We start from the raw sequence: 26,373 nt of genomic DNA on the forward strand, positions 1-26,373 counted from the left end.
CGAAAATATATACAGTTGAGCGGACGAGTACAGTGCTGTGGGGATGGGAAGGGAGAGGTGGAGGAGCAGAGGGAAAAGGGGAAAATGAGGCTTTAGCTGCGGAGAGGTAAAGGGGGGATGGCAGAGGGAGTAGACGGGGAAGAGGAGCTCAGTCTGGGAACGCCTCTTGGAGGAGGTGAGTTTTAAGTAGGGTTTTGAAGAGGGCAAGAGAATCAGTTTGGCGGAGGTGAGGAGGGAGGGCGTTCCAGGACCGCGGGAGGACGTGACCCAGGGGTCGACGGCGGGACGGGCGAGACCGAGGGACGGAGAGGAGGTGGGCGGCAGAGGAGCGGAGCGTGCGGGGTGGGCGGTAGAAAGAGAGAAGGGAGGAGAGGTAGGAAGGGGCAAGGTGATGGAGAGCCTTGAAGCTTAGAGTGAGGAGTTTTTGTTTGGAGCGGAGGTCGATAGGCAACCACTAGAGTTGTTTAAGAAGGGGAGTGACATGCCCAGATCATTTCTGCAGGAAGATGAGCCGGGCGGCGGAGTGAAGAATAGACCGGAGCGGGGCGAGAGAGGAGGAAGGGAGGTCACAGAGAAGGCTGACACGGTAGTCTAGCCGGGATATAACGAGAGCCCGTAATAGTAAGGTAGCCGTTTGGGTGGAGAGGAAAGGGCGGATCTTGGCGATATTGTAGAGGTGAAACCGGCAGGTCTCGGTAACGGATAGGATGCGTGGGGTGAACGAGAGGGACGAGTCAAGGATGACACCGAGATTGCGGGCCTGAGAGACGGGAAGGATGGTCGTGCCATCCACGGTGATAGAGAAGTCTGGGAGAGGACCGGGTTTGGGAGGGAAGATGAGGAGCTCAGTCTCGCTCATGTTGAGTTTTAGGTGGCGGGCCGACATCCAGGTGGAGACGTCCCGGAGGCAGGAGGAGATGCGAGCCCGAAGGGAGGGGGAGAGGACAGGGGCGGAGATGTAGATCTGCGTGTCATCTGCGTAGAGATGGTAGTCAAAGCCATGAGAGCGAATGAGTTCACCGAGGGAGTGAGTGTAAATGGAGAACAGAAGAGGGTGGCCCCATATTGGTCTGGGGAACTAATTGCCCTTTTCCTCATTGGCTTAGTGATTCACCTTTCTTGAGTTTGGAAGCACGTTACCTCAGGGAATGGCAAGAACTGTCCTGCATTGAATAATAATAATGATGGTATTTGTTAAGCGCTTACTACGTGCCAAGCACTGTTCTATGCTCCGGATCTCAGACCCTATGTGCCAATTGAGTGTTTGCAACTGTAGGAATAAACCAGGTATAGTTAAATTTCATATTCCATCCTCCTAAACTGCAAGCTCCTTATAATAATAATTATGGCATTTGTTAAGCACTTACTCTGTGCAAAGCACTCTTCTAAGCACTGGGGGAGATACAAGGTAATCAGTTTGTCCCACATAGAGCTCAAAGTCTTCATCCCCATTTTAAAGATGAGGGAACTGAGGCACAGAGAAGTGAAGTGACTTGCCCAAGGTCACACAGCTGACAAGCGGCAGAGCTGGGATCAGAACCCACGATCTCTGACTCCCAAGTCCGGGCTCTTTCCACTGAGCCACGCTGCTTCTCTAATGGGCAGGGAATGTGTCTATCAATTCTGTTGTATTCTCGCAAATGATTAGTATAGTGCTCTGCACAAGATAAGTACTCAAATATCCCAAACCATGACCCTCCCCACCTTGAGAGCTTTATTAAGGCCACATCTCCTCTAAAAGGCCTTCTCTGATTAAGCCTCTTAGAGAAGGGTTAATCATATGTGTTATTCACTCCATCAGTTAAGGTTATTAATTAAGCACTAGCTCTATGACAAGAACTGTGGTAACTGCTTGGGAGAGTGCAAGAGGTTGTTAGGTACGATCCCTGCCATCACGGAACAGACATTCCCCTGTATCTAATGTTCATAACTATTCTCTCATTCTTAACAGTAGTTTTAGTTGTCCATTTATATGTCTGGTCCCCATTTATACTGTAACCTCCTTGAGGGAAGAGACTGTGCCTTTATTTTTATTGTGAGTTTTCCACATCTCTAGTATTCATACCAAAATTGCACATCAAACTGTCAGTCAATTGTATTTATTGAACACTTTCTGTGTGTAGAGCACTGTACTAAACTGGGAGAATACAGTATAACAATAAACAGACACAGTCCCTGCCCACAGTGAGATTCTAGCTTTCAGTGTTCACGGCACTGGATTAAGCACTTGGGAGAGTACAGTATGACAGAGTTGGTCGACACATTCCCTGCCCACAGTTAGTTTGCAGTCTAGAGGGGGACACATACAGTAATGCAAAGAAATAAATCACCAATGTTCATATAAGTGCTGTGAGGCTGAGGGATGGTTGAATAAAAGGAGCATATCCAAGTGCCAAGGGGAAATCCTGACAAAATACAAAATACTGACAAAAACAAAACACTGACAGACTGAACCAAAATGTCTTTGAAAACCCAGCAAATGTGATTTTCTTAAAATAGAAAATATGTTGAACATTGATTTGCTTGGATGTGTCATATTGTCAGCTACTTTTCTCTAATGGGGAGAGGGGAGGGAGGGAAAATTTATGAAAAGTTAGAACACAGGGGAAGCCTGATAGGACACAGCAGAAAGTAAAACTGGTCTGGAAGAATCAACTTCACTGTGGGCAGGGAATGTGTCTGTTGAACTTTCCCAAGTGCTTAGTACAGTGCTTGCACATAGTAAGCACTCAAATACAACTGAAAGAACCCACGGACTAAGTACACGAGAGGCCCTTCTAAAATGCTGGATCCTGGGTGTCGGGCCAGTGTAACAATCCCTTAATCCAGTCATTAATATTTAAATCTTCCATAGAACCAGTGGTGTATTTCTCAATAGACCTTCTTGACCCCTGCCTTGGTGGGCAAAATGTTGCAGGGGAAAAGAGTTTAGTGACAATTTTTCAGGGGGAAGAAAAGCCAAAATTTAAAAATTATGATATATTTTAAACCTATACAAGGTACTTTTTTAAAACTCCCTCCCTGTAAGATTATACAAGCATACTGCATCAAAATAAAAAGTAAGTTCCAATTCCTTCTATGACCACAAAAGACCAGAAGTGAGATTGGAGAGTGGTGGAAGGAAAAAGGCCGAGGGGAGCTCAAGATGAAATCAAGTCCAGAAAATAAGAGATACAGAAAGATATGTCGTAAACAGGGATATGTCATCAACATCCTAGACCATTATCATTTCCTATGCTGAAGGAGAGGCTTTAGAGGCTTTGTGCTGTATAAATTTCACAGTTCCTCATAGAATAAACATATTTTAATAACTATGATATTTGTGGCATTTAAGCACTCACTCAGTACTGTTCTGAATGGCAAAATGATAACCTGCCCCCCTAAAAACCGTATGGCCAGAAAATGGTCTTTGGAAGCAAGTTAATGGAAAGACCACAAGATTGGGAGTGACAGGATATGGGTTCTAATCCCAGCTCTGTCACTTGTCTGCTGTATGACTTTGGACAAGTCACTTAACTTTGCTGTGGCTCATTTTCCTCATCTGTAAAATAGAGATTAAATATTTGTTCTCCCTTTCCCTATGAGTCCCATGTGGGACAGGGACTATGTCTGACCTGATTATTTTGTATATACCCCAGCATTTAGTGCAATGATAGGCACATAGTAAGTGCTCAACAATAATTGTAATATTTAAGTGCCAACTATATCCCAGGCACAGAGATAAATGCTAGGATGGATACAAGTAAATCAGGTTGGACACAGTCCCTGACCCACATGGGATTCATAGTCTCAATCCCCATTTTGTAAATGAAGTAACTGAAGTACAGAGAAGAGAAGTGACTTGCGAAGGTCACACAGCAGACCTTGTCCGGGCTCTGCCACTTAACCTGAGTTCTAATAATAATAATAATAATAATAATGTTGGTATTTGTTAAGCGCTTACTATGTGCCGAGCACTGTTCTAAGCACTGGGGTAGACATAGGGAAATCAGGTTGTCCCACGTGGGGCTCACAGTCTTAATCCCCATTTTACAGATGAGGGAACTGAGGCACAGAGAAGTTAAGTGACTTGCCCACAGTCACACAGCCGACAAGTGGCAGAGCTGGGATTCGAACTCATGAGCCCTGACTCCAAAGCCCGTGCTCTTTCCACTGAGCCACGCTGCTTCTCATCTGGGCTCTAATCTGGGCTCTGCCCTTAATAATAATAATGATGGTATTTGTTAAGCCCTTACTATGTGCAAAGCACTGTTCTAAGCGCTGGGGGGAGGGATACAAGGTGATCAGGTTGTCCCACGTGGGCTCACAGTCAATTCCGGCTGTACAGATGAGGTAACTGAGGCACAGAGAAGTTAAGTGACTTTCCCAAAGTCACACAGCTGACTAGTGGTGGATCTGAGATTCGAACCCATGACCTCTGACTCCCAAGCCCGTGCTCTTTCCACTGAGCCACGCTGCTTCTCATATTGTTGGTATTTGTTAAATGCTTACTATGTGCAGAGCACTGTTCTAAGCACTGGGGTAGATACAGGATAATCAACTTGTCCCACGTGAGACTCACAGTTAATCCCCATTTTACAGATGAGGTAACTGAGGCACAGAGAAGTTAAGTGACTTGCCCAAAGTCACACAGCTGACAAGTGGCAGAGAGGGGATTGACCTAGGGCAAGTCAATTAATTTCTCTGTGCCTCAGTTACCTCATCTGTAAAATGAGAATGAAGACTGTGAGCCTCATTAGAACCGGCATTAGAACCCAGGTCCTTCTGACTCCCAGGCCTGTGCTCTATCCACTACTACACCATGCTGTTTCTCTAAAATACCACCATTAATATTATTACCATTATTATTACTATCATCATTATTATACAAAATGGGCATTAAATCCTGTTCTCCCTTTCCCTTAGATTGTTGAGAACCTATTTTGGACAGGTACTGTGTCTGATCTAGTTAAGGTGTATCTAGTGTACATCCCCCTCCTTAACCTAGTACTTGCATATATTAAGGACTTTGTAGATATCACAATTATCATTCTATGACAAGCACTTCTCAGTTTTTAGTAGTGAATATGTTTTTGGTTTTAGTAATGAATCTTTGAGAGTCCCAGACACTTCAATAGAGGTTTTGCATAAAAGATTATTTTTTGGACCAACACTCTAGTTTTTCTCCTGCCACGCATGTATGATATTCCCTTTTTATCCTCCAATGAATTATATGGAAATACATTAGGATAACTATTTAAGGACCCAGAAGCTGAACGTATGTCTGCAATGTCACAGCTTTCTATCTAGCGGATGTATAACAACACTTTCTATAGATTCCCAATCTCTTTTGATACCGAGGTTTTCATTTTTACAGGCATATTCCAGAGCATAAAGGTCAGTTTTGTCTATGCTTAGTTGACATAGAAATAGCATTTCCCTTGAAGCTGCTCTGTCAGTGTGACACCCACTGAGACTTGCCAATAAATTACACCATAATGGTCTTGACTTGAATAGTAATTTCTGAGAAGCCGAAACTGGCATTTAGTCTCGTCGGTCTTGAGGGCCTCTTTTTTTTTTGGATAAAAGCTTCTCATTGGCGGGGCCGTATTGATCAAAACCAAGACCCTGGGCCGGTTCTCTTGGCTAAGCCCATTTTGTGACCGGCGACTCAGATGACATATCATATCATGAGGGCATCATAAGCAGCGCTCCGTGACGATGTCATCAGAGCACCGCCAGCCAGTGAAGTGGGAGATGGGAGAGAACTATAGGTGGCTTCAATTTTCCACACAACGTCAGCCAGAGAGACTGAGATCCCTGCCTCTCGGTGTTAAGATCTAAGAGGAAAACTCTGATTAGAGGGGCAAAAGTACTCTGTGAAGTTGTTATAAGAAGCAGCGTGGCCTAGTGGATAAAGCGCGGATCTGGGAGTCAGATGGACTTGGGTTCTAATCTGGGCTCTGCCACTTAACTGCTGTATGACCTAGGGCAAGTCACTTCATTTCTCTGTGCCTCAGTTACCTCTTCTGTAAAATAAGAATGAAGACTGTGAGCCTCATATGGCACCTAGTAAGCGCTTAAATACCACAGTTGTTCTTCTTGTCATTATTACTAATAATCATTAGCCATTTTCTGGCAATTAAATGGATTACCTGAAGAAAGCTATAGCACAAGACATGAGTGTCTGTTTCTATTTTAGATCCCTCATCTGGATCCACTTTCAGTGAGATGAAGCAGATATTTTTGTTATGGGAAAAAAAAACTTGTTCACTGTAACTTTTTCCCTCATTTTGTTCACTGTTCTCTGGGAAGCGGCATAGCCTAGTACAACGAGCACAGGTCTGGGCGTCCGAAGACCCGAGTTCTAATCTCAGCTCCACCACTTGTCTGCTGTGGGATCTTGAGCAAGTCATTTAACTTCTCTGTGTCTCAGTTTCTTCATCTGCAAAATGGGCATTATTTAATCCTCCTCCCTTCAATTTAGATTGTGAGCACCATGTGGGACAGGGACTGTGTCCAACCTGATCTCATATCTATGCCCACGCTTAGTACAATGCTTGATATAAAGTAAGTGTTTAACAAATATCATAATTATTATTAATTACTAAATCTTGGCCTTCCAGAGAGAGATGAAATTATATCAGGGCCAGAATGTTTCCAGGCTCTTTGACTTTCCCTAGAAAGTTCTCTTCCATTCGCATCTGTAACGAAGCGGAAAAGTACCATCAAATCACTACAATTTTTGTTGCTTCAATTTCCCATCATTAATCTTTGGTTTCGCTTGGTAGGTTCAATGATCTCTGAAGCATGCTTATTGTTCCCTGCCCTATCTTAGTTCAGACTCATGCCTACCAATATCAGCATCTGGCATATCTCTTTAGGCAGAAGAAAAATCCAGCTCACACTGAAAATAAAACCAACTGTAGAACTGAAATTTATACTGGCATTATCAGCGAAGCATTACTATCACTGCTCTTAAATAAAGGCTTAAGACACTGATGTTTTAATTTCATTCCAGTCAAATGGTGGAATGGGAAATGGGTACTGATGAATAGTCTGGATCATTTGTTGACTTAAGTAATATAAAGTAATACAGCCGAACAGTCTAATGGTGAAATTTAAGTAGATCTTATTGATGAAAAGGAAATTCTGAGCACCATAGTCCCTTACTACATTATAAAGACAATTCAGCTCTCTTCTTCCTGCTCTTTTCTCACATGTCCTTCATGGGTTCAAATCTGAGAATCAGGGAAATTTCATTCATTCAATCATATTTCTGGAGAGCTTACTATGTATAGAGCACTGTACTGAGCCCTTGGGCGAGTACAATATAACAATAAACAAACATGTTCTCTGCCCATAAGTCTCTCTTAGTCTAGAGACGAGCTTACAGTCTAGACGTGGCTCAGTGGAAAGAGCATGGGCTTTGGAGTCAGAGGTCATGAGTTCGAATCCCAGCTCTGCCACTTGTCAGCTGTGTGACTCTGGGCAAGTCACTTAACTTCTCTGGGCCTCAGTTACCTCATCTGTAAAATGGGGATTAAGATTGTGAGCCCCATGTGGGACAACCTGATTCCCCCGTGTCTCCCCCAGCGCTTAGAACAGTGCTCTGCACATAGTAAGCGCTTAACAAATACCAACATTATTAGAAACTGAATCTTTAGACTGAAGGCCGGTGTAGGACAGAGTTTGTGATTGACTGCATTGTATCTGTCCCAGTGCTTAGTAGTGTGTGTGGCACATTCTAGTCCTAGTTCTTCATGCAGTTGACAAACGTGGGCACTCTGCCTACTCACTCATGGTTCTCCGTGCCACAGTAGAAACATGACTGTCTGGAATAAGAGTATATAAGTGGTACTGGGCATGTCACTGGCATTATAATCAATTCCTGAAGGCTCACACTTGGATCCTGGTAATAATAATGTTGGTATTTGTTAAGCGCTTACTATGTGCAGAGCACTGTTCTAAGCGCTGGGGGAGATACAGGGTAATCAGGTTGTCCCACGTGAGGCGCAAAGTGAATCCCCATTTTACAGATGAGGTAACTGAGGCACAGAGAAGTGAAGTGACGCCCACGGTCACACAGCTGACAAGTGGCAGAGCTGGGATTTGAACCCATGACCTCTGACTCCCAAGCCCGGGCTCTTTCCACTGAGCCACGCTGCTTCTCGCTGCTTCACGCTGCTACTGGTAGGAGAGAGACTCCCATCATGGTCACCTAGAACATTTAGTGATCCAACCTGATGATCTTGTACCTTCTGTAGTATTAGAACAGCCTGATTCTACGTATTATTAGCCTGGCACATAGAGCTTAACAAATACTATTGTAATTATTATTTTGACTGTGATAGCCTTTGAAAAGAAACCACTACAGAAGTCATGGAGATGGCCATTCCTGCTATTGACATCTGAAAATCTTTGTGTCATCAAAAAATTAGGTGGTGTCAACAACCATTTCCATGTTAGAAAAGTGTCGGGGAAAGATGGTTCTGAAATTATTTGTAAGCCATGGCATGTACCCAGTAGGGGAAATTCGTGACGGTTGTGGAAAAATATAAAAGCTTGTTTCAAGAAGAAATGCCATAAATCCGGCATCGGTGTTTCTTTAGCATTGAATAGGAAACTGCTTCAGACAAGTTGAGTCTAGAAATGCCAAGGATCAAGCCTTGCCCATCCCTGGTACCGAAGTTCAGGGACCCCACTGAAGCCAAGGTGGAAATCTGGCCAAGATGCAAAGGAGAAGCAGCAGTAAAGAGGCTTTGGGGTGGAGGGTGACAAGAAGCTTGGTTTTTGCCAACAGGGATCGCTGAAGGGAGTTTGTGTGCCTAGCTCCCTCCTTACAGTAAGAAAAGGAGTGGCTCTGATGGCAGGATCGTGAAAATGAGGCAGAGAATCGTTAGACTGAAGACCACTGTAGAATAAGGTCTGTGATTGATCACACTGCATCTGTCCCAGCGCTTAGTACAGTGTGCATAGCACAGAGTAAGGGCTTTGCCAATTCCACCAGGATTATTAGGGTAGGCATAAACGATATTATGACACAGTGTGCCGCTGGGACTGACAGTCTGACTTTGGCCTTACCAGTCATGCCGAACTCTCACATACTCACTCATAAATTAATTTCACTGACAGAAGAATCCTCTTCAAGTACAAAAATGGTGGGACCCAGTGGAAAGAATACAGGCCTGGGAGTCAGAGGTCCTGGTTTATTCCTGGCTCTGTCAAGTCTGCTGTCTGACCTTGGGCAAGTGGCTTAACTTCTCTGAGCCTCAGTTTCCTCATCTGCAAAATGGAGATTAAATCCTATGCCATCCTTCCTAGACCTACCTACCTAGATTACTTTATGACTATCCCAGGACTTTGAACAATGCTTGGCCCATTGTAAGCACTTTTCAGTACCATGCACAGAACAACCTCATATATGTATTTAATATACTAATAGAATACATGTCCATACAAATTCTTATATCACATTCATTGCTACTATGTTGTTTTCTGGAAGGATTGCCTGAATTGCTAAGTAGAAGTAGAGCACTGGACTTCCTAGGCAAGAAGAAGGTCAACTGTGAGTTTTCAGAAAAACAGGAGGTAGGTATATATTCATTTTCTTAGTATTAAACCAAATGAAAGTCCAGCATGCCACAGTCATCTTCCCACCCAAATCCTGTACTCTTCCAGATTTTTTCATCACTGTAGACAGCACCACTATGCCCCCTGTCTAACAAGCCTGTTACTTTGGCATTATCCTCCAATCATCCTTGTCAGTCAATGCACATATTCACCCTATCACCAAATCCTTTTGGTTCTGTCATCACAAAATCTCTTGAATCGCACCCCCCAACATGCGCACAAACACACCCCGCCCCCTCACCCCACCAAGACCACCACTCTTCCCACTTTCAAAGCCTCCAAAATCACATCCCCTCCAAGATGTCTTCCCTTATTGGCCCTCCCTTCTGCATAACCTATACACTTGGGTCTTTACCTCTTAAGCACTTTGATATTCATCCCAGCCCTAGCACCATCACACTTGTGTACTTACCAATTTATTTTAATGTCGGCCTCCTCCTCTAACCTGTAAGCTCCTTGTGGGCCAGGATTGTGACTACCTACTCTATCACAATGCACTCTCTCAAGAGCTTAGTACAGTGCTCTGTGCAGACTAAGATAAGGGAATCATCATAGCCTAATAGAAAGATCACGGGCCTGGGAGTCAGGAGACCTGGATTTTAATCCTGGTTCCACCATATACCTCCTCTGTGACCTTGGGCAAGATGCTTGACTTCTCTGGTCTTCTGTTACCTCATTCATATAATGGGTTTAAGTCCTCCTCCCTCCCACTTAGACTGTGGGACAGGGACTGTGTCCAAACCAATTATCTTGCTTCTTTCCCAGCTATTAGAAAAGTATTTGATATTTAATAAGTGCTTAACAAATGCCATTAAAAAAGTAAGGACTCAGTCAATACGGTTGATTGATAGCACCATGGCCATTTGCATTGTAATCAACTATTTGGCTACTTGATCCCAGTACCCATTGGAGGCCTGTGAAGCCAGCAAAATTCCCCTCTGATCAAGATGTGGAGGTCAGCGTGAAAATTCAAAGGGGCTGATGGAGGTAGAGAACGCCAATCTATCCCTCAATTAATACTACTCATACATTGAGCAGTAAGAAGAGAACAGCAGACTTACTAGACCAAATCCCTACAATCCAGGACTTTATTATAGAGTGGGAGACACTGTCACTGAAATACTATCTCGTTAGAAGAAAAGTGAAGAGTGGATATTTAGAGGGGTAAGGGTTTAAAATATAGGGTTGGTAAGTATAGACATGTTCTGTGAGGGGATGGGTGCCTAAGTGTGAAACTGGTGCAGTAATGCTGTGGAAACTGTTGCGGGGAGATAACCAGGTGAAGAAAAAATGAATGGAGGAATTATAATTATGGTATTGATTCAACACCTTTTGTGTGGAGCACTGTTCTTCCAGAAGAGATGAAACCTTACCAGTTAAGCTACTGCCTCTCTCCTCTGCTTTGCCTATTCAGTAGGATTTGTACCCTGTAAGCACTTGACATTCAGTCATAAATCAGTTGTATTTGAGCACTTAGTGTGTGCAGAGCACTATACTAAGCACTTGGGAGAGTATAACATGACAATATAACAAAACATTCCATGGCCACACTCCACCCCAAACCCCATAACACTATGTGCATATCCTTATACCTTGTCATTTTCCCTATCTCTATTTCATTTCTATGCTTAACTCCTTCTCTAAGCTATAAGATATTTGAGGGCAGAGATTGTGTCTACCAACTCAAATTACAGTGCTCTTCATATAGTAAGTGCTCAGTAAATACAGTTGATGGAAGTGATTTCAGAAGGACTTTAAAGATGGGGAAGGCTGAGGTCTGGTAGATGTGAAGGGGGTAGGGGGTTGGGGACATTCCTGTCAGAGGATGAGCAGAGTACAGCTGCCCTGAAGCAACTTTGAAAAGCAAGAAAAGGAAAGCGCTGTGGTTATCGCACTTCAAAAAAGCATGTGTGAGTAGCATGATTTAATGTGGACCTGATTAGCTTGAATCTATCGCAGCATGAAGTACAGACCTTGGCATGTAGCAGCCTGATTGAGTGAAAGAGCCCGGGGCTGGGAGTCAGAGGATCTGGGTTCTAATCTCAGATGTGCCACTTGTCTGCTGCGTGACTTTGGGCAAGTCACTTAATTTCTCTGTACCTCAGCTACTTCATCTCTTAAAGGGGGATAAAGACTGTGAATCCTATGTGAGAAAGGGGCTGTGTCCAACCCGATTGTCCTGTATCTTTCCCAGTGCCTGGCACTTAAAAAGCACTTAAATACCATTAAAAAATGTAATAAGCACTTAACCACCACTGCTATTAGTAGTCATGTGATGAGATATTGGATAGACCAGTATTCAGTGATCAGCTGTGCTCATGAGATGCTGCCACCTTGGAAATACTGCATCACGTGAAAGACAGTAATTCTAACTCTCACCTTGAGGCAACAGACTGATTGAGCATTTCCTGTGTGCAAAGCACTGTACTAAACGCTCGGGAGAGAAAACTGCCACAGAGTCGGTAGACACGTTCCCTACCCACAATGCTCTTACAATCTAAGGATGGTCCTGTACCTCTGCCTTCTGCAGAGAAGGCAGATTATGAGATGTACGTCACTTTGATTCTATGTGTTGCTATTGTTTTAATGAGATGTTCATCCCCTTGATTCTATTTATTGCTATTGTTTTTGTCTGTCTCCCCTGATTAGACTGTAAGACCGTCAGTGGGCAGGGACTGTCTCTATCTGTTGCCGATTTGTACATTCCAAGCTCTTAGTACAGTGCTCTGCACATAGTAAGCGCTCAATAAATACTATTGAATGAATGAATTAATTTACATATATCTGTAAAATGGGGATTAAGACTGTGAGCCCCATGTGGGACAAACTGATTATCTTGTATCTACTCCAGTGCTTAGAATAGTGCTTGGCACATAGGGCTTAACAAATACCATAATTATTATTATTGTGCAAGTGCTGCCCCTTTGAATTCCCACTCCCAGTTCCTAACTGGACCTCAGACCTTCCGGTGAGTCAGTCAATTGTATTTATTAAGCACTTACTGGGTTCAGAGCACTTTACTAAGCCCTTAGGCATCAGTGAGAAAAAGGAGACTTGAGAAGGAAGGACAAGGATGAAAAGGTAAGTAATTAAGGATGTTGGAAAATATTACCAGTGACAGCTACCTTTTTGTGAGGAAGTGCACATCAATTAGGACAATTTTGGCAGATTTTAAAGGACTTTTGAGAATAACCTGCTAATCAGTCTTAACTAGCTTGGCATTATGCTCCAGAGCACTCTGTCAAACAGCACCTCCTCCTCCACACTGATCACTCAGAATTTCTTTTTTTTCCACTTCTACATGGTAGTAACTCTGCTATCGGAGCGAACTCCCAAATATTGTGGTACATATCTATTTTCTGATTCTTACCTTCCCTTTGGTAGTGTCTCCAAGCACTAGAACATGCATCATTTCCATTATGAGTTCCAAATTTAATTATGAGAAAAGAAGGATATATTTTCCTGAGGCTTTTATCATCTCTAACAATTTTAACACTTCTTAATGTGAAACATGATGGGATTTAATTACCATTTAGTATTTGACTAAGTGGCTATCTTGGGTTATCATATACATTATTTCTTTACAACATAGGGCATTATGATCCATGCAAATATTGTCATGGATCTTTTGTCCCCATGGAAAAATATAAACACAAGTGATCCAAATAAATGCTGGACTGTTTGTCCAGTCCTGATTTGCAGTAAATCTCATAAAAAATAGAATGATTATTTTGATTCTGTACTGCAAACAAAATATTTCCTTTTGAGAGTAGATTAATAATAATAATAACAATTTTTTTATGCACTTACTATGTGCCAGGTACTGTACTAAGCACTGGGGTGGACAAAGCAAATCGAGTTAGACACAGTCCCTGTCCCAAGTGGGGCTCACCATCTCAATCCCCATTTTACAGATGAGGTAACAGACGCACAGAGAAGTAAAGTGACTTGCCCAAGGTCACACAGCAGACAAGTGGAAAAGCCAGGATTAGAACCCATGAACTCCCAGGCCCATGCTCTATCGACTAGGCCATACTGCTTATAGCAATATGTTTTCTTGCATCACATTTCATAGAAGTAATGAGTTTTCTTATAGAACTAAATTATCAGTAAAACCTTTATCAGGGGAAAGTACTCCAATCCAGGCAAGAAAGATTATGATTTTAGACCAAAGTTTTAGGTAAGGCTCTATTTTGCATTGAAACACAAATGGTGATGTTTCCCGGCTCGTATCCAAAGTGAAATTTAGAGTTGGGAAAGGGATATTTTACAGTATCTCCAATTTGGTATCATCTTAGGGTTGGCCTAAGGCAAAGAAAAGGCCTGTCTGTCATCTAGTTTTGACAGAAATAGGAATGGGATCCTGTAATACTTTGCTATCATTTCATTCCCGGAATGTATCTTTAACTCTCATAAACATGGAGTGAGAGATGAAAAGTGTGTCAGTTAAATTAAGAAAGAAAAAGGTTATCCATTTGACTATAAAAAGACCATTAGAATTCAGACACTATTGCTTGAGTCTCTAATATTATTAAGCATTTATAGAGCACTTTACACTTTAAGTGTCTTCCAACACTAATTGCTCTAGTTATTTCTCTGAATATCTTTTAGGTTAAGTAGATGAATATTCTACCAATTTCTACAGATGAAAAAAGGAGACCAAGAGATCAAATATATTGTCTACAGCAGTACAGTCACAGTGGCACTTGGGACACAAATATCAGAGTTCCGCATTTTAAAGAAATTGCTGAAATACATTTATTTCAAGCTACCAAGGAGATTCAAGTTCAAACTCTGCTTAGTACTTTTTTGTGTGTGCTTTTAAATATACATAAAATCTCTCTCCCCACCTTCAAAGTCTTATTAAAGGCACATTTCCTCTAAAAGGTCTTCCCCAACTAGACACTCATTTGCTTTTCTCCCACTCCCTTTTATGTCTACCTTGAACTTGGATTTTTACCCTTTATGTACCCCATTCTCAGCACAAGCACTTAGAGAAGCAGCGTGGCTCAATGGAAAGAGCACGGGCTTTGGAGTCAGAGGTCATGGGTTCAAATCCCAGCTCTGCCACTTGTCAGCTGTGTGACTGTGGGCAAGTCACTTAACTTCTCTGTGCCTCAGTTACCTCATCTGTAAAATGGGGATTAAGACTGTGAGCCCCATGTGGGACAACCTGACTCCCCTGTGTCTACCCCAGTGCTTAGAACAGTGCTCTGCACATAGTAAAGCGCTTAACAAATACCAACATTACTATTATTATTATTATATACATCACCACAATTTATTGATATTCATGGCAGTCGGTCTCTTCTTGACTGTAAGTCACTTGTGGGCAGGGAAAATGTCTTTCTATTTTACTCTCATGAGCACATAGTACAGGTTCTTATGTAAAGGCGGCCTGGTTAAAAATATCTGATGATGCAAACTATCTTGCATTAAAGGACATCAGTGGCAACAGAGTTTCCACTTTCATTCATTGTCGTATTTTATTGAACACTGGCTGCGTGAAAAGCACTGAACTAAGAACTTGGGAGTGCAGTATAACAATAAACAGACAGATTCCCTGCTCACAGTGAGGTTACAGTCTAGAGAAGAGCTTCTAGTGATCTCTTCAGTGAACCATTTCTAGTAGAGTAACAAGTCTTATGTAGTTTTTCTGCTCTTTGGACAGGCAAATTTCAGAAATGCATTCCGATCTACGTTAGCAATAATCTGCTTCGGTAGCTTGTTCATTGTTGATGTTTGGTCTGATTTATGCTCATATCTAGCCAGGGGAGGACATAAGTGGAAAGAGCCCAGGCGTGGGAGTCAAAGGTCATGGGTTCTAATCCTGGCTCTGCCACTTGTCAGTTCTGTGACTTTGGGCAAGTCACTTAACTTCTCTGTGCCTCAGTTCCCTCATCTGTAAAATGGGAATTAAGACTGTGAGCCCCATGTGGCACAACCTGATTATCTTGTAAACCATCCAGCTCTTCGAACAGTGCTTGGCACATAGTAAGCACTTAGCATATATTATCATCATTATTATTTCAGAGAAGCAGTGTGGCTTTAGTGGAAAGAGCCCGGGCTTGGGAGTCAGAGGTCATGGGTTCTAATCCCGGCTCCGCTGCTTGTCAGCTATGTGACCTTGGGCAAGTCACTTCACTTCTCTGGGCCTCAGTTACCTCACCGGTAAAATGGGGATGAAGACTGTGAGCCCTATGCGGGACAACCTAATTGCCGTGTATCTACCCCAGTGCCTAGAACAGTGCTTGGCACATAGTAAGCACTTAAATACCGACATTATTATTATTATCATCCTGAATGGGGCATTAGTAAAAGAATGAGTGCTGGATGGCATGATCCAGTTGGAAATATTTTAAGTATGTGTTTTTTACAGACACCAAGTTCTCTCTTGTGAGGATTGGCAAGTCTGGTTCACACTCCTACTGCTTCCACTTGTTTGACACTCAGGAACCTCCTCAGGTATAAACTGCCCACCTAAATTCTCCTCATTCTCTTCCCCAGGATACAGGGTGAAACCAAGTTTCACCACTACGATTCCAAAATCTTTTAATCGAACAGTGGTATTCATTTAGCGTTTACTATGTGCAGAGAACTGTACTAAACACGTATGAGAACTCAGTGCATTAGAAGATGTATGCATGATACCTGCCCACAAGGAGCAACAGATTAGAGCGAGACTGTCATTAAAATAAATTTCAGAAGGATACAATAATAGCAATAATAATAATGATGATGATATTTGTTAAGCGCTTACGTTTCAAGCACTATTCTAAAGTGCTGGGGTAGGGAAGCAGTGTGGCTCAGTGGAAAGAGCACGGGCTCGGGAGTCAGAGGTCATGGGTTCAAATTCCAGCTCTGCCACTTGTCAACTGTGTGACTGTGGGCAAGTCACTTAACTTCTCTTTGCCTCAGTTACCTCATCTGTAAAATGGGGATTAAGACTGTGAGCCTCACGTGGGACAACCTGATTCCCCTGTGTCTACCCCAGTGCTTAGAAGAGTGCTCTGCACATAATAAGCACTTAACAAATACTAACATTATTATTCTTATGTAAGCTAACCGTGATAGACATGGTCCCTGCCCTACATGGGGCTCACAGTCCTAATCTCCATTATAGAGACGGGGCAACTGAAGCACAGAGAAGCAAAGCAGAAACGTGAACCCAGATCCTTCTGACTCCTAGGCCTGTGCTCTGTCTACTAGGCCATGCTGCTATAAGAAAAAGAATTTGGTATTTAAGTGCTTACTCTGACCCAAACACTATACTAAGCATATACAAGATTATCAGGTTGGCCACAATCCCTATCTCACATGGGGCTCACAGCCTAAGTAAGAGGAACAGATCCATTTTGTGGATGAGGAAACTGAGGCACAGAGCAGCTAAGCGACTTGTCGAAGGTCGTGGAGCTGACAAGTGGCAGAGACTGTGCTCTTCCCACTAGCTACTATGCTTCGAGGGATATGGCCATGAGTACTATGGGGTGAGGGGTGAGGTGAATATCAAAGTACAGAGGTGATGCAAATGGGAGGGTGAAGAGTCAGGGAAGATTGCTTGGAGGAAATGCGATTTTAATAAGACTTTGAAGGTGGGGAGAGTGGAGGGAGTTCCAGGCCAGAGGCAGGACATGGGCAAAAGGTTGATAGCAAAATAGATGAGATTGAGGTACAGTAAATAGATTGGTATTAGGGAAGTGAAGTGTGCATGCTGAGTTGTAATAGGAAATCAACTACTTAAGATATAAGGGGATGAGGTAACTGAGCACTTAAAAGCCAATGGTAAGGAGTTTGATGTGGAGATAATTAGGCAGTCATCAAAAGTTTTTGAAGAGTGGGAAAACATGGACTACTGAATGTTTTTGGAAAACAATGATCCAGGACACAGACTGAAGTATGGACTGTTGTGAGGAGAAACAGGAGGAAGGGAATTCAGCAAGGAGGCTGATGCATTAGTCAAGGCAGGATAGGATATTGGGAAAAGGTGGGCTACGCCTTGCTTCATCCTCTTGAATATAATCCCTGAATTTATCCAATCCCTGGGCCTCAACCTGCATTCCAGTGTCAGTCAGTTTATGCTTTTACATCTGCATATGGCCAGCAGTGGTATCCCAAAAGAGTTTCTGCTATTCATGGTAGTAGTAATAATGATTGTTTCCTATGTGCAGAGCACTGTACTAAGTACTGGAAGAGAATGCATAGGCTGAAACTGAACACGGTCCCTGTCCGTTGTCAATCAATTAGTGCTATTTATTGAGGACTAACTATGGGCAGAGCATTGTAATAATAATAATGTTGGTATTTGTTAAGTGCTTACTATGTGCAGACCACTGTTCTAAGCGCTGGGGTAGATACAGGGTGATCAAGTAATCAGGTTGTCCCATGTGAGGCTCACAGTTAATCCCCATTTTACAGATGAGGTAAATGAGGCACAGAGAAGTTAAGTGACTTGCCCACAGTTACACAGCTGACAAGTGGCAGAGCTGCGAGTCGAACCCATGACCTCTGACTCCGAAGCCCAGGATCTTTCCACTGAGCCAGGCTGTTTCCCAATTGTACTTAGTACAATTAGTACCCATTGTACTAAGTGCTTGGGAAAGTTCAAAACAACAGCATTAGAAGACATATTGCCGGCTCACAACAGCTTACAGTATGAAGGGGAGACAGACCTTAAAAGAATAATTAATAATGTTTATTTTCAAGAAATGTACATAAGTGCTGTGGGGTTGAGAGCGGAGCGAATATCAAATGCTCAAAGGTCACAGATTCAACAACATAGAAGATGCAGAAGGGAGAGAGAGCCAGAGAGAAGAGGGTTTTATCGGGGGAGGCTACTTGGAGGAGATATGACCTAAATAAGGATTTGAAGGTGGGGAGAGTGGTGGTCTGGTGCACAGGGATGGGTAGGGAATTCAGGCTAGTTGGGAAGAGGTGATAGGGGTCAGCAGGGAGATGGACAAGAGCCCTTGAGAAGCTGACAAAATAATGCTGCTGCTTTAGGACTGTTTGGCTGATTCAGTGCTGTGGAAAATCCCTTGCAGCCTGTCGACATAAGATTGTATTTTATCTGCAAGGTGTTTCCGACAGTTGTTTTGCGTGACTCCCAATCTGATCTGAGCTTTTTTCCAGAGCTTGGAAACATCACAATAAATTGTTTTTCATGGATGATTAAGCCATTTTCTGAAAGCTATATTTTTCTTGGATAGGTCAGCTAGTTCATTATCATATTCATCAAATCTGACTGCTCAAGTGCTTGATAAAACTTCTAGCATCTTCAGATGTTAAGAAAGTGAGGTCACGTAATTACTGGCAGTCTGCTTAAACATCGTTATAAATGACCGTTAGATGTGAGGCAGCTTTGTCAATGTTTCTGATCAATACGGCCTCATTTGATTTGTGTTTTAACTTGCCAATATCCAAATTTCTTGAAAACTTTGAGCTTGTTTCAAAACATGATATCTAGTGTGGCTATTGGATGTGGCACAAACCATTCTTTGATGTGTTCAACATTCAGTTCTTTTCTTTAATCTCACCACCTCTGGATCATCCAAGTCTCCTCGCCAGATGATGCTGTGGCTCAAAGATGGCAGTATGTGGAGGATGAGGGCATTTTAATTATTTTGACTTATTAAGGGCTTGTTCTGTGTCACGCACTGTTCTCAGCACTGAAATAGATATAAGTTAATCAGGCCGGATACAGTCCCTATCCCACTTGGGCTCGCAGTCTAAGAGGAAGAGCAGGTGTTGAATCCCCATTTTGCAGTTGAGGAAAGTGAGGCACAGAGACGTTACTTGATTTGTCAAAGGTCACAAAGCAAGTGGTAGAGCTGGAAGTAGAACCCACCTCCTCTGGCTCGCAAGCCCCTGCTCTTTCTTCTAGGTCATGTTGCTTCGCCTATACTGGAGACTGTAACAGGAGGTATAGGGAGACCCAAAATGGAGGTTAAAGAGAGAGGAGCCAAGACCAATGCTGTGGCTGTGGACTTGAGAGCCTGGCAGATTAATGATGATGTCGACAGCAGTGAAAAGATTAGGTGATGGAGAAGATTTGAGCAGAAGATTTGTTCAGTTTTGGATGTGCTGAGCTTGAGATACCTGCAGGATATTCACGTAGAGATGTTCTGTCCTGGAATTAGGAAAAGATGCAGAGAAGGATAGAGGTCTTGCATAGTGAGAGAGATTTTTGGAGTCCTCTCTATAGAGATGGTAATTGAAACCATGAGAATGGATGAGCACCCCAAGGGAGTGGGTATAGCTGGAGAATTAAAGGAGACCCAGAACTGAGCCTCGAGGAACAGCCACAGTGAGGGGATGGGAGGCAGAGTTCAAACTGAAGAAAAAGACTGAGAAGGTGCGGCCACTGAATCGGAGAAACCAAAGGGAGATAATGCTTCCAGTACAAGGGGGTGAGCCCCAGTGTCAAAGGCAGCCAGAGTAGAGTCAGATTGGGCAGAAAGGAATCACTGATAGCCTGAAAGAGCCGTTTCAGTGGAATAGAAGGGCTGGATCCGGGGTTGCTATAACAACATTCCAGAAGCCAGCAAAATGAATCCACCAATCCCAACCATTGATTTGTGGAATATTTCATTCCAACTAATCTGTTATATGTTTCCCTTTTGCAGCCTTCCCAACTTGCCCAAGCCATTTTGGGACGGGTAGCTATTATTTTCCTCTCCTCAAGGGCTTGCTGAAACCATCAGCCCCTATCTTTCACTTGGCAATACTGCATAATGATTGTAATAATAATAACAATTATGGTACTCGTGAAGAGCTTACTATGTGCCAAGCATTGTACTGAGTGCTGGGATAGATCCAAGACATCAGATTGGACACAATCCCTGTCCTACATGAGCCTCACAGAGAGAGTATTCAAATCCCTTTTTCCCCATTGTCTGCTTTTCCACATGCCTCTTCGTATACACAGTGATTTTTTTTCCCTCAGACAATATTCATGCATAAAGCCTGTCACTGTTCACCCTGCCAAACCAACAGTCCTGTCCTCAGAGGAAGCTTATGCTTCCACAGAGAAATAGCCAGGTTATAGGGAGAATTTGGGAAGGTCTGAAGAAGGGTCATCTTTCATCCACTGCTTGGGAAATATCCCCTCTCATGAAGATAGCAGAGACCAATATGCTTATTTAAAATTCTGCCTAGGAAGTCAGGGGGAATTAATGCATTATGTCTTGAGCTCCTTCTTTATTTTCCAGTTTTGTGGAAGTGGAAGAGAAAAGAGTGAAAGCAAAGGGAGGGGTTTTAATCCTGGCTACTAATTAATTGCAGTATTGATTAGGTCGATCTCTATGGATCAGTTTGATCAATTTGTTGAAAAGTAGCTCAGAATACAATGATGAAACCTCGTGTTATTCATTCTCCTGGAATACATTTTTAAAAGTGTTTTCATGTGACAACCCAGGAGTTTTGATTTTGTTAAATTTTTCTTACACCCAAGTGAAGCAAAAACTTCCTATGCAATAATTATATTTGATCAAATAATATGAAATGCATATCGTGATGCTTTGAAATATACATTAAAAGTACAATAGAATTTTGAATTTCTTTCCTTTCCTATGGCAGGCTGGGGTCCTATACGATTAGCGACTATAAAAATGAGTAATATAAAACATGGATATCTATCTGGATCAATTGGTACTCTGCTACCAAAAGCCAAAAATTAACAGAAGTAGATTTTCCACATTTTACTCTTCAGAAAGTATATGTGGTGGCTAGGGGGTGGGGGATTATATTTCCAGAATGGTATACAAAATTGGCAATCACTACAGAAATATAATCATCCAGTTCACTGTCTAAGCTTCTATGCAGACAGTTTTTTACCAGGCAAAAAATACAGCTGTGGGCTGAACTGTCATAGAAAAATTAATCTGTATCTAGCTGAGTAATTTTTGGACAGCATGTGATAAGCAAGTCTCTCTAGTTTGTTTCCTGTTTTGAGAAGATATTTTTAAACAAATGCCAGTTTTCACCCTTTAAGCTATATGACTTCAAGGGAGGAATATTTCTTTATTTCTATTGCGTTATGTGTTTTCAAAGAATAGTTTGTGTCCAACTAACTACTCTATAAAATTTGATAGCTCATTTTCCTAGTATTCCATTTATAAATCCATCATTTATATTAATATCTGTTTCCCCCCTAGACTGTAGGCTAATTATGTCCAGGAAACATATGTACCAACTTTGCTACATTGTACTCTTCCAAGCGCCTAGTACAGTGCTCTGCACACAATCAGGGCTCAATAAATACCATTGATTGATTGTCCTTTAAAAGTTCTGAGAAATCTAGTAGTACTCGTTGAATGTTTTATTTCATGTCTTATCCATGCCTTTAAAAAGAGAAAGGAAAATTGTGTTTTAATAGATCACTTTTTTCCTTAATTTCTTGATCGCTTTGTCATTGTGGTCAACCACATAACAAGTGCCTACTTTATGCAGAGGGTTGTAATAAGACTGTGGAAATTTACAAAGAAAAAAATCAGGTTCAGTGGAGAAGTCATATACTAAAATTGCAGGTAGAGGGAAGTAATAGAGTATTATGTACAAAAATGCAGCGGGTATGGGGATTATGACCTGAATGCTTTGAGTATACCGGAGGTATGGAAATGGCAAGAGCTGGGTGGACATTTTGGAAAGTTCTCTAACTCTATCTCTTCTCACCTCATAAAAATCACTTCCTCCTTGTCTTCTCTCACTTTATATCTTCAACTTCTCATTTTCCAATGGCTCCCTCCCCACTGCCTTCAAGTGTGTGTGTGTGTGTGTGTTTGTCGGTCTGTCTCCCCAGTTTTGAAAGAACCTTCTCTCACCCTTCAGTGACCTCCAGCTATCGCCCCATCTCCCATCAATCCATCAATGGTATTTATTGAGCCCTTACTGTGAGCAGAGGCTGAACTAAGCCCTGGGGAGAGAATAATGCAATGGAATTGGTAGAAATGGTCTCTGCCCACATCAAGCTTACAGTCTAGAGGGAATCAATTCATTCAATTGAATTTCTTGAGCGCTTACTGTGCACAGAGCACTGTACTAAGTGCTTGATTAATCAATGATATTGATTGAATGCTTACTTTGTGCAGGACACTGTTATAAGAGCTTGGGAGAGCATATTGCAATAGAGTTGGTAGACACAATCCCAACCCTCAAGGAGCTTAAACCCTTTCCTTATTCCCATTCTTATTCCTGGAATGGTTGTATGCATCTGCTGCCTTAATTTCTTCCCCAACAAATCTCTTCTCCACCCTCTGCAGACTGGTTTTAAAAACCTTCAACCAATTGAGATTGCTCACTCCAAGCTCACCAGTGATTTCATTGTACTCAACTCCAAAGGATTATATTCCCTCCTGGTAATGATTGTATTTGTTAATGATTACTAAGCGTCAAGCACTGTACTAAGTGAGGGGGCAGATACAACTGAATCAGATCGGACACAGTCCCTGTCCCTCATTGGGTTCACTGTCAAAGTAGGAGGAAATAGGATTTAATCACCATTTTACAAATGAGGAAACCAAAGCAAAGAAAATTGAAGGCCAAATAGATAATGGAGGAGTCTAGATTAGAACTGAGGTCCTCTGACTCCCTAGCGCATGGCCTTTCCCCACCACACTGCCTCCACACTCTGAGTACTGTTTGGACACCATAGACCTCCTCCTAGGAGCACAGATGAGATTTGGTTTGAGATAACACAGGGTTATCCTGGATCTCTTATCTCTTTGCTTCTTCATTTTGTTCCCTGACTCCTTCTCTCTCTTTCTTATCCTCTTACTCTCTTACTGTAAGAATCCCTTGAGGCTCCATTCTAAGCTCTCTACTCTTCATGATTGACATTCCCTGTATTCCCTCAGGGAATACAGCTGTGCACATTGCTTCAGTTACCACTTCCAAAAGAATGACTCTCAAATCTTTCACTCCAGTTCAGACCTGTCATCTCACTGGCAATTCCACATCTCCTCATGTCTCCAGGACATCCCTGCTTGAATCTTCTGCTGGTGTCTTAAACTCAATATGCCTAAACCAGAATTCCTCATCTTTGCCCTCTAAATCCACTCTTCTCCTACCTTTCTCATCTCAGTCCACAACGTCATCATCCTCCCCATCCCAGAAGCACACAGGCTTGGTGTCAGCCTCAATTTTTTGCAATTGCTCAACTTTCACATTCACAAACTGCCACGGGCTGATTCTTTTCTGCCTAACCTTTAGACTGTACGCTCCATGTGGGAAGAAAATGTAGCTACCAACTCTGTTGATCCGTACTCTCCCAAATGCTTTGTACACTGTTCTGCCAACAGTGAGTATTAAGTATGATTGAGTGTGATTGAATCTCTCCAAGATTTGTTTCTTCCTCCCTACCAAAACTGCTACCTCCTTGGTCCATGTTCTTGCCTGTAGCTAGTCTCCCAGCTTCCAGCCTCTTCCCACTCCAAACCATGTCATATGCAATGTCACCTATCTTCTTGAAACATCGTGGCACTCGTCTTCTCATTCAAAGAGATGCTGAATTCCCTGAGTATTAGTTGAGGGAGGAAATAGAAAGAAGGGACAAAGAAATAAAACTCACTCAGATAATCACAGGTGGGGCCAGAGATCAGAAGATGATAGCAAATTGTAATAGGTGGAAGGTACAAATAATGTGGGATGAACAAGTGAAAGATCTAGAAAGAGAGAAGGTGCTTGGGAGAGGACAATAAAACAATAGACACATTTGCTGCCTCCACTGAGCTTACAGTCTAGAGAGGAGGAGACAGATATCAATACAAAATAAATTACAGGTGTGTATATAAGTTCTGTAATGATGAGAAGGGGAAAGACCAAAGCGAGCAAGTCAGGGTGATGCAGAAGGGAGTGGGAGAAGAAGAAAGGGGGGAGCTTAGTCTGGGAAGACCTCTTGGAGGCGATATGCCTTTGATAAGGCTTTGAATGGGGAAGAGTAATTGTCTGTTGGATTTGAGGAGGGTATGAAAGTGGCAATCAATCAGTGATATTTATGGAGAGCTCACTGAGTGCAGAACACTATCCTAAGCTCTTGGGAGAGTAAAAGTTGGTAGACTGATACCTACTATGAAAGAGTTTAAAATCTAGGGAGAAAAATAGCATTAAAGTAAATTACAAATAGGGAAAACAGCAAAGAATAAGGATATGTACATAAGTGCTGAAGGGGTGATGGGGTATCAAATTGGGTACAGACCCAATGCAAGGGTGATGCAGACCAAGGAAGAATGGGGTGGAAGGATCAGACTGACTCCTCCCCATTTTCCTATAAGATGGAGCAGGTGGGAGAAGGCAAGCCCACCCACCCCTGCGCCCAAATGCACACACTTGGGAAGAAGAGTAAGGGAGAGAGCACTGCCTGGATTGACCCAGGTCTCAGTGATAGTGAAAAGGACAAATGACTAAGTCAAGGATGAAGGGAAGTTGGCGCTTGATGGAGTGAGGTTTCCACAGACCACAATTGGATGGGTTTGTGAGGCAGAAGATGGGAGAGGGGTCAGGATTCAGATTGGGGATGAATTTGATGGGGATAAGCTTGACGGGGCACAGTGCAGGGGTTGGAAGGTTTGGGGCAACAGTGAGAAAAGAGGTCAAGGATGTAGTGAGCAGAGTAAGCCCATTGTGTACAAGGACTGTCTCTCTTCATTGCTGTATTGTACTTTGCAAGTGCTAAATAGAGTTCTCTGTACAGTGAGTGCTCAATAAATATGATGAAATGAATTAATGAATTGGGGAGGACATGTGCTCAGGTTCTAGAGCCTCAAGGACTTCAGCTTCCAGCCTCTGATCAGGAGTGATTGCGGTTTCTCAAGGTTCTAAAGCATGAAAAGGTAGACTGCCAGTGGGGATGAGATAGAAAAGGAGACTTTAGGTGTGGTTTCAGGCCAGAGGCTGTGTTGCAATAGGTAGCAGAATTCTTTCAGTGGTTTTGCAGTTTGAATTTTGGGTTGTGTATCTGCTACTCTGGTTTACACTAATGCATCACCTCAATTTTCTTTAGATTTCTAAGTACTCCTGGTGCTGGGCTTGGTTTTGAAAAATGATATCCCTAGTGAAACAGGGAAATGGTAATTCAAATAGTCAGACCCAAAATTTCTTATTTGGTGTCACTCATATTTTCTTTGTTAGGGCACAATCAACACTTTTGATAACCAGAAGAGTGAATTTAATATTGGATCATTTATTTTGCCTTCATAAATCCATATATATACATATATAGATATATATATACACACACGCCAATATATTCAACCATACATAATCATTCACTTTTACTTTCCATACTGATAAAGCTTTTGAATATCTTAATCATCCAATACTTATTGTAACTGAATTTTGAATGTATGCCAAAAATTTTTTAAAACACCAAATATTTTTGAGAGTTAGGATTCTAATTTGAGCCCTATGAAAAAGTAGACTTTGAGGCAGAAAAAAGTCAATTTTTTAATATAAATTTTTTAAATGTTTCCTACACGTAGAGTGGCACCTAGTGGAGAATGAAATTGAAAGTTATAATTCATGGCTGCTCCTAGTGCTCCTAGGTGACTTAAAAACACCAGTTGCCTTCAATATAGGGCTTCAATATCTGGCTGAGAGAATAAAGGCTGAAACTTGGATAAGATGGATGTGATGCTGACAGGGGGAAATTACCTAGACATTGTTCAGGGAACATTTCTATCTTGCCAATTAATGGTGTTAGTCACAATTTGCCTCCGTAGTTTGTAATTGAGGAGTTAAATCATGCGGTTGCACCTAATGCTTAGGTTC

At 42.3% G+C, this 26,373-nt stretch overlaps 1 long non-coding RNA gene across 2 annotated transcripts in view; it reads left to right on the top strand.

The window, feature by feature from the left end:
• LOC103170786 overlaps positions 1–26,373 on the top strand; it is a 168,839-nt gene that overhangs the window by 48,536 nt on the left and 93,930 nt on the right. For both annotated transcript variants that reach the window (XR_003764303.1, XR_486400.2), the window contains exon 2: positions 9,485–9,570. This is a non-coding gene — a long non-coding RNA (uncharacterized LOC103170786). The remainder of the gene's footprint in view (positions 1–9,484; positions 9,571–26,373) is intronic.

This window comes from Ornithorhynchus anatinus, chromosome 14 (genome assembly GCF_004115215.2).
Source record: "Ornithorhynchus anatinus isolate Pmale09 chromosome 14, mOrnAna1.pri.v4, whole genome shotgun sequence".
NCBI lineage: Eukaryota > Metazoa > Chordata > Mammalia > Monotremata > Ornithorhynchidae > Ornithorhynchus > Ornithorhynchus anatinus.